At 41.5% G+C, this 12,370-nt stretch overlaps 1 long non-coding RNA gene across 2 annotated transcripts; it reads left to right on the plus strand.

Moving 5' to 3' along the window:
• The first annotated feature begins 1,112 nt into the window (after positions 1-1,112).
• LOC142053800 (uncharacterized) lies at positions 1,113-10,205 on the plus strand. Of its 2 annotated transcripts, none has more exons than XR_012659331.1 (2): positions 1,113-1,205; positions 2,119-10,205. It is a non-coding gene; the product is annotated as an uncharacterized LOC142053800 (long non-coding RNA). The 2 variants fall into 2 exon arrangements; XR_012659330.1 differs by having other exon boundaries at positions 4,678-10,205.
• The last annotated feature ends 2,165 nt before the right edge of the window (positions 10,206-12,370 follow it).

Raw genomic sequence — 12,370 nt, forward strand, 5'->3', positions numbered from 1 at the left:
GGGCTTTGCCTCTGAGTACTTCACATAGGCAGTAGAATAGGAAATGAAGGTGGGGCACTGAATTTATCAATCAGCTCAGGAGGTGGTGTGGGAAATCTTGGAAAAGCCTCAGCAGAGGAAGGTAATTTTGATTTAAGATCAAGATGGGTTTGTGCTGTATTACCCAGGAGGGCTGTGCCATGGTGAGTTTGACTTCCTTGGTGCTTACAGGCTCTGTGAGTTGGAAGCAGGAGGTTGGTGGAAGCCAGGGTGGAAGTCAGGTCTAGCTCAGTCTTGTCCATAAACAAAGACACGGAGTACACATAATGAACACTGACTTCTTTGCTTTTGATTTCCCTGGCCAAATATGTGTGCCTCAGGGAAGACCTGGAGCACACAGTGACTCAAAACCCGTGTGAACTTAAGCATCAGACTGAGAGAGAATCAACATGACAGTAAAGCTGCCTTCTGCTCTGCTGTTTCAGTCCACTTCTTTTCCCATTTCCTTTTTCCATCAAGCATATTCATGTTTCTAAACAGTTTCTTGTTGTCATTTCATCCTTTTAACTCTTTTATTCCAATGGGTTTCATACCTATTCATCACACTTCAATTCAGCCTTTATTGTTGCTGGAGGATTCCCAATTTAATTTCTATTGTTTTAACACATTATATAATAGTTGGAACATAATTTGTTGACTATTTCTAGCTGCACATATCTTTTTATTTAATAAAGGTTGTGGTAAAGACTTCTTCAATGATTTTAAAGTGTCGTTACTGTAATCTTACTGTCCTTCAGTTATAATAATAACTCCTTATTGACTTTTGCTTTGCTAGAGGTTCACTCCTAAATGTTGGTCATTCGTTTTAGTTGCACATTGTAGTCCTTTCTATCCAACTTTAACTGAATATTGAAGAAAAAGGGAAAATTATTACTTTTATGTTAATTGAAGACAAAGACTCAGGAAAACCAGGTTCATAGCAACAGGTCTGCTCTGGAATTTGAAATTATTGGACTTTGTAAGGGTTTAGGGACAGGGGCCATAAGCTTTCCCTGTCTGGAATGTTGTTTACAGAAATCAACATGGACAAAAGTTCAGTATTGCTCCACAGTTCATTTCTTGTGCCTGCTTCTCTTTTCTAAGTGATATTTGAGCTGCAGCAGAACTTACCATTTTGGTTTTATTTCAGTAAGAGGCACAGAATAGTCATCATTGCAAGAGAAAGGGTGAGTACAGCTTGAAGTAAAGGCTGCTGTCAGTCACAGATGGCTCATGTCACAGTCAGGAGGGAGCATTCAGGCCTCTTGGGTCCTCATTTCTTTGACTGTATAGACATTCCTTTTCATCTAAAAATTCTATTGTTTTGCTTCCTTTAAAAATAAATCTTTGATTCTGGTTTTTGATTTGAAATTAAATGAAAAAGGAGTAGATGGCCAGAGAGAAAAGGCTCACTAAAACAAGAAAATGTATAGCTTTCTGTGGAACAAAAGCCAATTTGCCTCCAAAAAGATTCAATAATAAGATATTGATTACAGTTTTTCTTACGAGATTACTATTGAGTCAGGGACAGCTTCAGTAAATAATACCAAAGATCAAAAATTCTCAAGTTTTAGTTTCACAGTAAAGGGTGATAATTACAGTCTGGAGTATTTTAAACAGATTAATAACTTCTCTTAGAGAAATATAAACCGTGGGGGTGACTTATGTTCTTCCCCAGGCAGACAAGATTTGGATATTAAAAAAAAATATTAGGTGACATAAACCCTCATGTAATTTTCTTACTTTTTATTTCCTTTATATGTTTACTCATATTTTTATTTTATTATTTTAATTTGGTTTTGCTGTTCTTTGATTTTCTGCTGCAAGGAGAAACATTATAACAGTGACAGTTTTGACAAATCGTGCTCAGACACACCGTGGGTCCTTTGATGTCGAGGTGGGGGTTCCTGATGTCTCTGATTATATCGATGCACAACCTTCCAGTTTATAGGGGAGCATGCAAACCTGATAAAGTGTCTGTGGGAACAAAATATAAGGTAAAATCAAAAGCAATATGTTTTCTATTAGTGCATACGTATGGTTGCCAGGGTCTCATTTTTCCATGAAGACTGCCTGGTTGACTGTAAATTATTATTATAGATTCCACACACAGCTGCCTCATGCCATCTGAGATGCTTTTGAGTATCTCGACCTCCAGGTGCTTCTGCAGAAGGGTGTGCATCGTCAGTTGGTTTTCTGCCATAGCTGTTCAGTCCTGTTTACTGGGGGTCTTACCTAGCAGATCCAGGATGCTTCTACTTAACTAACTTATCGCAGAGGCAATCTGCAGGCTGCTACAGCTACAGGTATACCACATAAACGTGTGTTATCTGCATGGTGATTTGTAGCACATTAATAGGAGAGGCAAATGCAAAATAATGATTCATAAAGGTTGATGCTAAGTTTAAAGGGAGCTGTGGTCTTTGGGCTGCTGGGTGTCAACACACAGCTGTCTGTGCTGTCTAAGCAGCAATTCACTGCATTTCTATTTGCCTGAGTAATGAATACACAAATGGCAAGTTATTACTAAGCTAGTTTATGACCCTGGAAGGAAGAAGAAGAAAACTATAGGAGGAAAGAAGCAAAAGCAGCTGCACAGGGAAAAAGTCCCTATTGTCCTTACCACTCATGTGGAGGAGGACTCACTCTCTACAACTTTATCACTCTCTACAACTACTTGAAAGGAGGTTGTAGTGAGGTGGGTGGTGGTCTCTCATTCCAAGTTAGTAGTGACAGGACGAGAGGAAATGGCCTCAGGTTGCATCAGGGGAGGTTTAGATTGGATATTAGGAAAAATTTCTTTACTGAAAGAGTGGTCAGTAATTGGAACAGGCTGCCCAGAGAGGTGGGGGAGTCACCATCCCTGGGGGTGTTAAAAAAACGTGTAGATGTAGCACTTCAGGGCATGATTTAGGAGGCATGGTGGGGTTGGGTTGACAGCTGGGTGAAAGTAGCTCTTGCCACCAAGTCCATAGCCACATGCCTTACAAAGCACACATATCTCATGTGGCTTACCTCAATTTTCTGTCCTTAATAATAAGTGGAATTAGTAGCATTGTTGCACAGGTAGCACTGCCAGGGACATACATAGAGATGGGTAATGAAGGTTAATGTACCCATGTACCAATTTCCATGGGCTAGGTACTTTTTCTCTGTCAGATGAAAATATCCATGTTGTCTGTCTTGCTATATGTAACACAGTTTATAAGCATGAAAATATATTGAGTGCAGTGGGGCTTCCTCTGCAAGAAAGCTGTGGATCTCAGTTTAAGTGTGCACTTGGTTTTGAACACTGGGATTTGAGAGTCTTGCTCTGGTGTGCTTAGCTGAAAAGGTACACCTAATCTTTGGGCCATGGGTGGCAAGTGCAGAACTTGGAAAATTGGTTAACAAGCATTGAAGTTCTTGTTATGACCTTATTAAACTGTTTTTTTTACATTTAATGATGTTGTTTTTTACTTCTCCTCTGGAATCTTTTCCTATGCCACCAGTACAGAATTCTCACTGCTTGAAGGGAGAATCTAGTCAGGATTCTACACCTTCTGTGGAAAAAAATTGTTATAACACATATTAATAGCTTATCCAGAAGGAATACCTTAAAAAGCAGAGATATGTTACCAGAAAAAAAAAATAAAAAGCAGGATCAGTATTACTTTGTTGCTTTTTTTTTTTTAATTTTCCAAGGCATTGCTCTTGAGCAGAGCCTTCCTCCTTCATCAGGAATGCCTTGCTTCTCCTTTCTTCCACAGAGATACTAAAACCAGTCAAATCAGTATTACAGTGAGATATGGTTTTGAAATATTGTTTTCTCACCATGGAAATCTCCCTTTTTTTTTTTTTAATATGTATTCGTGCTGTTTTTTGGTTCCAAGAGCAGTTAACAAATATGAGGCAAGAATAATGAACTGTATCTTTTGCAAACAAGGAACTCTTATCTGGGCCTTGGCTTTTACCAATGCAATAGACCTCAACATGCTTTGGACAGTCACTTCTGATAGTGGTATCCTATAGCTGAAAACCAATGACACTGGGAGAAAACAGGCTCTTTAGAACAGAAAGTTTTGGATTAGTTAGAAGCTCTGTAATAAGTCAAAAAACCAAAACAGGTGAATCTTTATCCAGAGCAAACACCTGAAAAAGCAGTGTGCGATACTACTTGTAGCTAGTCATCAGACAACAGCAAATACGATGGTGATTTTCCACCAGGAAAACAAAAGAGATGGTGCAGATAGACTTTCTGAGTCAAAGCTACAGATGAATGTCACGCAGAAAGCAGTAGCTTTAAGAACAGAACTTAGTTAATGTTAGGTCCTGAGAGCACAAAGAAACCTGAAATGATTTTCATTCTCACTTTATCATGCAGCAACAGTAATGTCTTAACTAGGCTCACCTCAGAGGTTTTGGGAGATCATCCTTTATACAATTTGCAGTGTGGTTTCCCTGTGCTGGGCCAGTGAAAGGAGGGTTTGCTGCCTATACCTGGCCCAGCATGACAGTGAGATCTGAAAGACTGCCCATTATTTTGCATTTTAGGATCTAAGACTGGAACTGCACTGGTATACAACTTAACTCTTAATGGTAGGACCTGAGCAAGAGAGGATGGATGTAATGGAAAAAAATTAATGCTCTGATTTTTGTGTCCACTTTTGGCGCCCCCAGTTTAAGGATGCGGAACTGCTTGAGCAAGTCCAGCAAAGAGCTACCAAGATGATCAGGGGGCTGGAGCATCTCCCTTATGAGGAAAGGCTGAGAGACCTGGGTTTGTTCAGCCCGGAGAAGAGAAGGCTGAGGGGGGATTTCATCAATACCTATAAATATCTAAAGGCTGGGTGTCAGGATGATGGGACTAGGCTCTTTTCAATAGTGTCCAATGACAGGACAAGGGTCAATGGGCATAAATTGGAACACAGAAAACTCCAGCTAAACATGAGAAAAAACTCCCTCCCTGTGTGGGTGCCAGAGCAGTGGAACAGGCTGCCCAGAGAGGCTGGGGAGTCCCTTCCCTGGAGACATTCACAGCCTGCCTGGATGCGTTCCTGTGCCCCCTGCTCTGGGTGTGCCTGCTGAAGCAGGGGGTTTGGCAAGATGATCTCCAGAGGTCCCTTCCAACCCCTGCCATTCTGTGACTCTTTGATTCTGTGATTTTCAATCTGGAAGGACAATCAAATCTGTGTTAAACAGCACTGTCTCACGAACCTGTTCTGGCTCTTCTTGATTGGTTTGGAGAATATTTTTCCATACCCATCAGCTTGTCTAGCAATGGAATAAAGTGTAGCAGCTCAGACACTGAGGAGTGAAGAGCTGGACTCCCATCCTAGACAGCACCTTTACCCTTCTGAGAAACTTCACCTTGCAGAACCTGACGTAGCCTGAACATGGGAGAAAGCATATAGATCCTGATTTTAACTGACATAAAATCACACCAACAGATATCAAGACACCCATCTCATTCTGCCTGAGCTCTAAACTGGCCAGACATGAGCAGGCTGTGCTCATAAAAGTGTTGCCATATCCAATCAGATATACTGGGGCAATAATGCAAATGGGCAGCTTTTGGATGGGTTCAGCTTTTTTTCTGGTTGCCTGCTCATGCAGGTATAGTGGCCTGTGTGGCCTGCCTGTTGTGGACATACCTACTGATTGCAAATGTCTGGAGTAGCTGCTGCATGATTTTCAAGAACCACCTCATCCAAGGTCAAGAATTGTCCATCCCCATGTGCAGGAAGGCAAGCAAAGGTGGCAGGAGGGCTGCACCTGGGGAGGAGGAATAACCCCATGTATCAGCACAAGCTGGGGGCTGGCTGGCTGGAAAGCAGCTTTGCAGAGAAAGACCTGGGGGTCCCTGTGGACAACAAGTTTCTCATGAGCGAGCAATGTACCCTTGCTACAAAGAAGGCCAAAATCTAAACAATGTGTATAAGTACCTGATGTGGGGAAGTAAAGACAGAGCCAGACTCTTCTCAGTGGTGTCCATTGACCAGGACAAGAGACAATGAGCACAAAGTGAAATACAGGAAACTCCATAAATGTAAGAAAAAAACTTATTTACAGGTAGGGTGGTCAAACACTGGAGCTTGTCACCCAGACAGGTTTTGGGGTCTTCATCCTTACCACACTCAAATGCAATGTCAGGACATGGTCTTGAGCACCCTCCTCTAGTTTAATGAGCACTGAGTAGCAACAGGAATAACATAAAGATGGTGGTCATCTTAATAATATACATTAGCTCATCAGGATTAATGTTATTATGACAAAAACTGGACAATCAATGGGCATTAGACTGCTGTGATTTGAAATTATTGTCTTCATTTTTGGGCTGAGTGAAATCTCTGCACATGATAAAAGGTATCTGGCAATAGATATACCAGGTCTGAATAAGTCAACTCCTAAGCTATTGAGAGTGATCTTGTATGGGTAGGAGATGAAGTAGATGATTTTTCCAGTCCTGGGAACATGGAGTTATCTGCTTGCTTACATTCATTTTCTCAGATTTTGCAGTCCTAGACATAATGCTATAATATGCCATCTGTTTTTGTTAGTTTGCTTTTATTTGCCTGTCTCTGGAAGAAGCAAGAACTGTCTTTGTTCAGCAATGTCCAGACGTCTCATGGCACTCCTCCTCCCTCCCTTCTTGCAAGTGAGATGGAAGACAGAGCAGTGCAAAGGCTAACTGATCCTGACCAGTCTGGAGTTGACATCTGTGACAAATTCACACAGCATACAGCCAGAAGGAACAATTGAAATTACTTCTTTTGATTTCCCATAGAAGAGAAACCAGGGGTTTTCTTAGAATTCATTATCAGTTGAACAATACCTTAAAATTTAAGGAAGTTGATTCCCGCCTGCCCAGTAATGAAGAATCCACTGCAACTTTAGTAAGTTTGGGTGCTTCACTACCCTTCCAATTAAAGGTCTTAACTTCATTTCCCTCTGAACCTGCCAATGTTAATCTCCTAGCTATTTGGTAAATACTCTTCCATACCCATCCACTACTGGCAGCTACTAGAAAGAGACGTAGGAAACCAAAAGATCCTTTGACTGCCTGGTACAACCATTTTTGAATTCTTACACAGTGTTCTGTTAACCTGAAGGCCCCTGTTATACAATATCTTTTCACTTAATAGAAATTTATAGTCTTGTTATAGACTTTTAAACTTTCTTTTTGTTGAATAAAAGAGATCAAGCTCTTCCTGTTCTTCACGCAAAGGTTCAATTTGTATCACTATATCATGTTGTGAACCTCGTGTGATTTGCATGGCACCTCCTTGCACTAGGGACACTGGAACTAAAGAAAGGGAAAATAATCTTAACATGTGACCCTGATATATTCTGATTTGTACAATGAAAGTTCTTATTTGCCCTTACAGCTACAGCATGGAGAAATATATTGCAGAGAATTACAAGTTAGAAGAAACACCACTTTGCTCCACAGGAAATTAATGACTTCAGTGGCACTATAAGTACCATAAGAAAACTTCCTGTAAAACACTGGCAGCATCTGCTGGCTCAATGTTTATGAATTATGGGGAAGGTGTTCAAATGGTCTTAGAGGAAGTCAATGCAGTAGGTTAAAATTATGCTGGCTGAAGAAATATTAACTTTGCCTAAAGTTTGTTTAGGGAAAAATAGTACAAATATGCTTCTGATGATTTTTGGTTTGTACCCTGACAGATGTGATGAAGGACAGTACAGAAACTGCAATGGAAAGACATGCTTGCCCCTTTTAACATGAAATTTCACCACACAGTTTATCTCTCAGCACATCTCTTTGTAACAGATTTAAAGTACCTGGACAAAGCTCAGGCTGGCTCTTGGAGGCCCCTCAATGTATTTCAATCTCATATAGAATGTGAAGTGTGCCTGGAAAATATTAAAGCGTCTCAGTCAACACAAACTGCAGTGACATCATGGGTGGGCTCACAAGGTTGCTGCTATCATTGCTTTCATATTGCAGATGGCTCTGTTTTCCAAAATGGCCAGACAACTGGCAAAGATAGCAGTAAGGTTTATTTCTGATGCCTTCCTCATAAAGCTCCAAACTGTACCAGTGCAGAATTGTTTTACATGCTCCAGTCCGCTATGGTTCAACATGAACTGAAATGTTCAAGATTTACTGAATCACAATTACTTTCACTAGCCTGGAGCATTAATGCTATGCATGTGCCATTGGAAAGCAAGTGGATTTAGTCTGATGCATGATATCATTATTGAAAAAGCACAGGCTGGCCATTCTTGATAATGTCTTCACAACTTCCCTGAGTTGCAGTTTAACACTTGTGAACAACCAGTTAATTGGATGTGACCAACACCAACCATTCAAACCAGCTTCCTAGTCTATAAGATCATGACAAGATGAGACTGACTTCAGATACATGCTTCTGTGAACAAACCTCAGGCTCTTCTTGAGGGGGTCCATTTCAACTCACTTGTCAAGGGAAGCGATTGTCCCACTCTGCTCCGGGCTGGGGCGGCCTCACCTCGAGTGCTGTGGGCAGTGTTGAGCACCACAGTACATTAAGGATATAAAGCTACTAAAGACTGTCCAGAGGAGGTCATGAAGTTGGTGAAGGGTTTAGAGGGGAAACCATATGAGGAGTGGCTAAAGTCCCTGGGCTTGTTCAGCCTGGAGCAGAGGAGGCCGAGGGCAGCCCTCATGGCGCTCTGCAGCTTCCTTACAAGGGGAGGATGAGGGGCAGTCAGTGATCTCTTCTCTCTGGTGACCAACGCCAGGACCCGAGGAAATGGCAGGGAGATGCGCCAGGGGAGGGCTAGGCTGGGTATTAGGAAAAGGTTCTTCCCCCAGAGGGTGGTGGAGCACTGGGACAGGCTCCCCAGGGAGGCATCACGGCACCAGCCTGGCGATATTCAGGAAACACTTAGACAAGGCCCTCAGAGACATGGTGTGAATTTGGGGTGTCCTGTGCAGGGACAGGAGTGGAGCTCGATGATCCTTGTGGGTCCCTTCCAGCTCAGGACATTCTATGATTCTATGAATCATTGCATGCCTAGAGATTGGGAGATGGGGAGAACCTCTTATACAAATTCCTTCTCTAAGTGTCCAGCTGGCTGCCTGAAGAAGCAAAAGAGATCATTCAGAGGGTGGAAATACCTGATGTTTCAACGTTAGAGGGAGGAGTAGTAGGTGCTTGAAGATTGTCTGGGCACTACATACAATACAAGGCATTGGGTAGTGGTATGCACTTTGTTGCTGAGAATGAAATGAAGATGATCTGTCCAGCTCATTTCCACTGCTTACCCCATCTTCATCCCTTGCCTGTATAGACTTTGGGTGATGCCAATGTTGCACCACTTGCTGATTTGATAGCTACCCTGCTGAAATTAGCAGCCTCAGTCAACTTCATGGCAGGACAGGGGACTTATTTACTCATTGTTGTAATGCAAATACCAAGACTGTCTCTGTTAAAATGCACACTTTGCCCAGCTTTGTTGATGGGCATGTGTATAGGGGTATGCATGGCTGTAAGTATATGTGTGGAAGGAAAATCCACTCTAGGATATCACCTTTGCTCAGCAAAGCAGGCTGTCTCCCAGGTACTCTGCAGCAGCACAGGAGGGTGCAAATGAGGTTTGGATACCTCACTTTGAGTCAAACAGTAAACTCCCCCAAATTCCTCCTAGTTCAAATGAATTTTTTTCGTAAATAAAAAGGTGTGAAAGAGTTTTTTTGATAATACCAATAAGAACTAGTATTTTTATAAAGTTCAGTTTTAGAAAAAGCTGAAGACTTTTTTTCCTTGCATTTTTGAAACAAAACTGTTCTGGTTTTTTTTTTTTTTAAATCTCTTTTAGTGGCATTTAAAAAAAAAAGTTGAAGGACTAAATGAATAACATCCTGCCCTGGTTAAAGCTGCAGAATACCTTCTTCATGATAACTCTCTCCAGCAATTGAAGAGGGTCCATCCCTGCTACGTGTTTCTGGTGTCTAACTGCAAGGTTTTGTTACTCTTTTAACAAACCACTCTTTGTTTTTTTAAAAGAATTGCCTCTTTTTCCTGCACTTGGCAATATAAGGGTGAGTTGAGTCTTTCAGTCTCTTCAGTGTCTATGGTCTGATAATTCCGTGGTTTGTTCTTGTGGTGTACACAATTTCTTGGTGGTTTTATACCATAGTACCAAATATATGTCTTTATATTCACTGCCAGTTAAAATAAAATACTTGCAGCCTATTGTGACTCAGTCTTCTTGATTCTAACAGCATGAGGGGCAGTGTGAAATATTTGCTTTACTAGGAGTTTTTGGAGTGAGATTGGCTAACATTTTTTCAGCTCATTAAGATTTTCCAATAGCAACTGGTAAATACCACAAATGTGAAGTGATGACAGGATCTGCAAACCAAAAAGCAATGCAAACAAAAGGCACTAATAGTCTTTATATGGTGGGATTGTATTTTGCATAGGAGCATTGGCGCAGTAGCAGCAACTAGCACAAAGAGTGGCGCAGCCACAGCAGAGCGTGTCCCAGTCCCCAGCAGTAACCCAACAATTCTCCAAGCTCATTTTTGCACATTAGATTCACCGCTCTCTGTTACAAATGCATGAATAATGCATTGGTTCAGCAACAAAGTTGGCAAGCTGAGACTCATCAGGATTGGATTTCTTTCTTCTCCCCTTCCCAGAGATCAGAAGCTTCAAATGAGGCTTTGTGGGAGATATTAATAGCAGAAACTGTGGGCAGACACTGTTTGCTCTCCACGTCACTCCCAGGATGCAGTCTAAAAAATCCCAGGGACGTAATAAGCCACCCAGGGAACTGGGGTATCCAAGGGAACATGGTTCCCTGGTGGGAACCCTTCTAAGAAAGACCTTTACCTGTTTGCTTCTTGATCAAAAGTAGCCATTGTAAAATTAGCATGTTCCGAATACTTATTCATGCCTTTTCCTTCCTATGTCTTCCTAACAATCAGAGAAAACAGAGCTAGAAGGGACTGAGAAAATGCACAGGATCAACTATTCTGTATTAATCCATGATGGATGGTTGGACTGTTTTTGAGACCATGCAAGGTTTTTGAACATGCATGGAGAATGTCCCATCCCTATGCTATTTATCCCTGACTTCCTTTATGCTCCTGTCAGAAAATTGGCTTTTTTGTTTGTTTGTTTGGGTTTTTCCCTCCCTTCCCCCACCTAAATTCTCTTATTTCAGTTCAAAACCATGTTTTTCACCTCAGTCAGAGAGCAGAGAGTGCAGAGAGTGCAGAGTTCTCTCTCTTATTGGTTTCTCCTTCTCTGGCAAAGACAATCAGTTCCTGTTTTCCTCTCTTGCATGCTGTGTTTCCCAAAGCACAGATCACTCTTGGTAGAGTAGACATACGACGTCTTCTTTTTCCCCCCTCTGTTTTTTTTTTCTTCTTCTTTCTTCTTCCACCCCCCCCCCACCCCCACCCCCCCAATAGTTTCATGCTGTTCCATCATCTTGAGCTGATGACTGACAATGAGTGGTAAGAAAATTCAGTAGAACTTCTACCCCACTTTCTGGACCCAGCTTTCAGAATTATTTGTTAGAACTATTGTCTCTGGAGATGTGCCCTAGGTGGGAGTTTCAAAGCTAATGTCTGTATGGGATTGGGGGACTCTGACTGGGGGCTTAACATATACTTTCTCTGTTCATATATTTTGAAAGGCACCAAAGACGGACAGATACTTGTTCTAGTTACCTGGCAAGTATATTGACTATAGTGTACCCCATCCTCTGCACCCCTGGTCCTGATGGACATGCCAAGGTTTTCCACTGTCAACCCTGTGTTGTTAGCACTGATGTGAAGGCAGCAGAGGTGTGGTGGTCCCAAGACCAAATCCAGAGAGCCTTCCTAGTCAGAAGTACGATTCCTTGACTACTTGAGGTGTCCTGGATGACAATAAACACTTATGTTTAGGTAGATGACTCTTATCATATGTATCCATTTCAGGAAGAACTGAATTGCTTCCTTGCTTCGTTTGATGTTTGCCACTAGTGCTCATGTAATAGACACCACTATGTAGATAGTATCACTTAAATGCCAAAATACAGAACTGAATCAGACCCTTGGACAAAAAAGTCCTTAAAATTCACATAGAGAATATTCTTCTAGATGGACCTTTTTCTGTAAAATGTAAATTTTTTTTTGAAAAGTGATGATTTTGACAACATTCTGTTATTAAAGTATGAAAATTGAGCATCCTAGAAATAATGGAACACTTCAGTTTCTCATTTCAGAAAACCTTGGGCATTACTATTCGTGACTTTAACTGTCTCAACCACTCCTGTATGACTCCTCTTGTTAGCTTGGATAGCTTTAATGGAGTTCTATTACATGCAACCATTCCCTGAGCAGCCTGAGCCCTACATGGGACTT

Source organism: Phalacrocorax aristotelis, chromosome 2 (genome assembly GCF_949628215.1).
Source record: "Phalacrocorax aristotelis chromosome 2, bGulAri2.1, whole genome shotgun sequence".
In the NCBI taxonomy this organism is placed as follows: domain Eukaryota; kingdom Metazoa; phylum Chordata; class Aves; order Suliformes; family Phalacrocoracidae; genus Phalacrocorax; species Phalacrocorax aristotelis.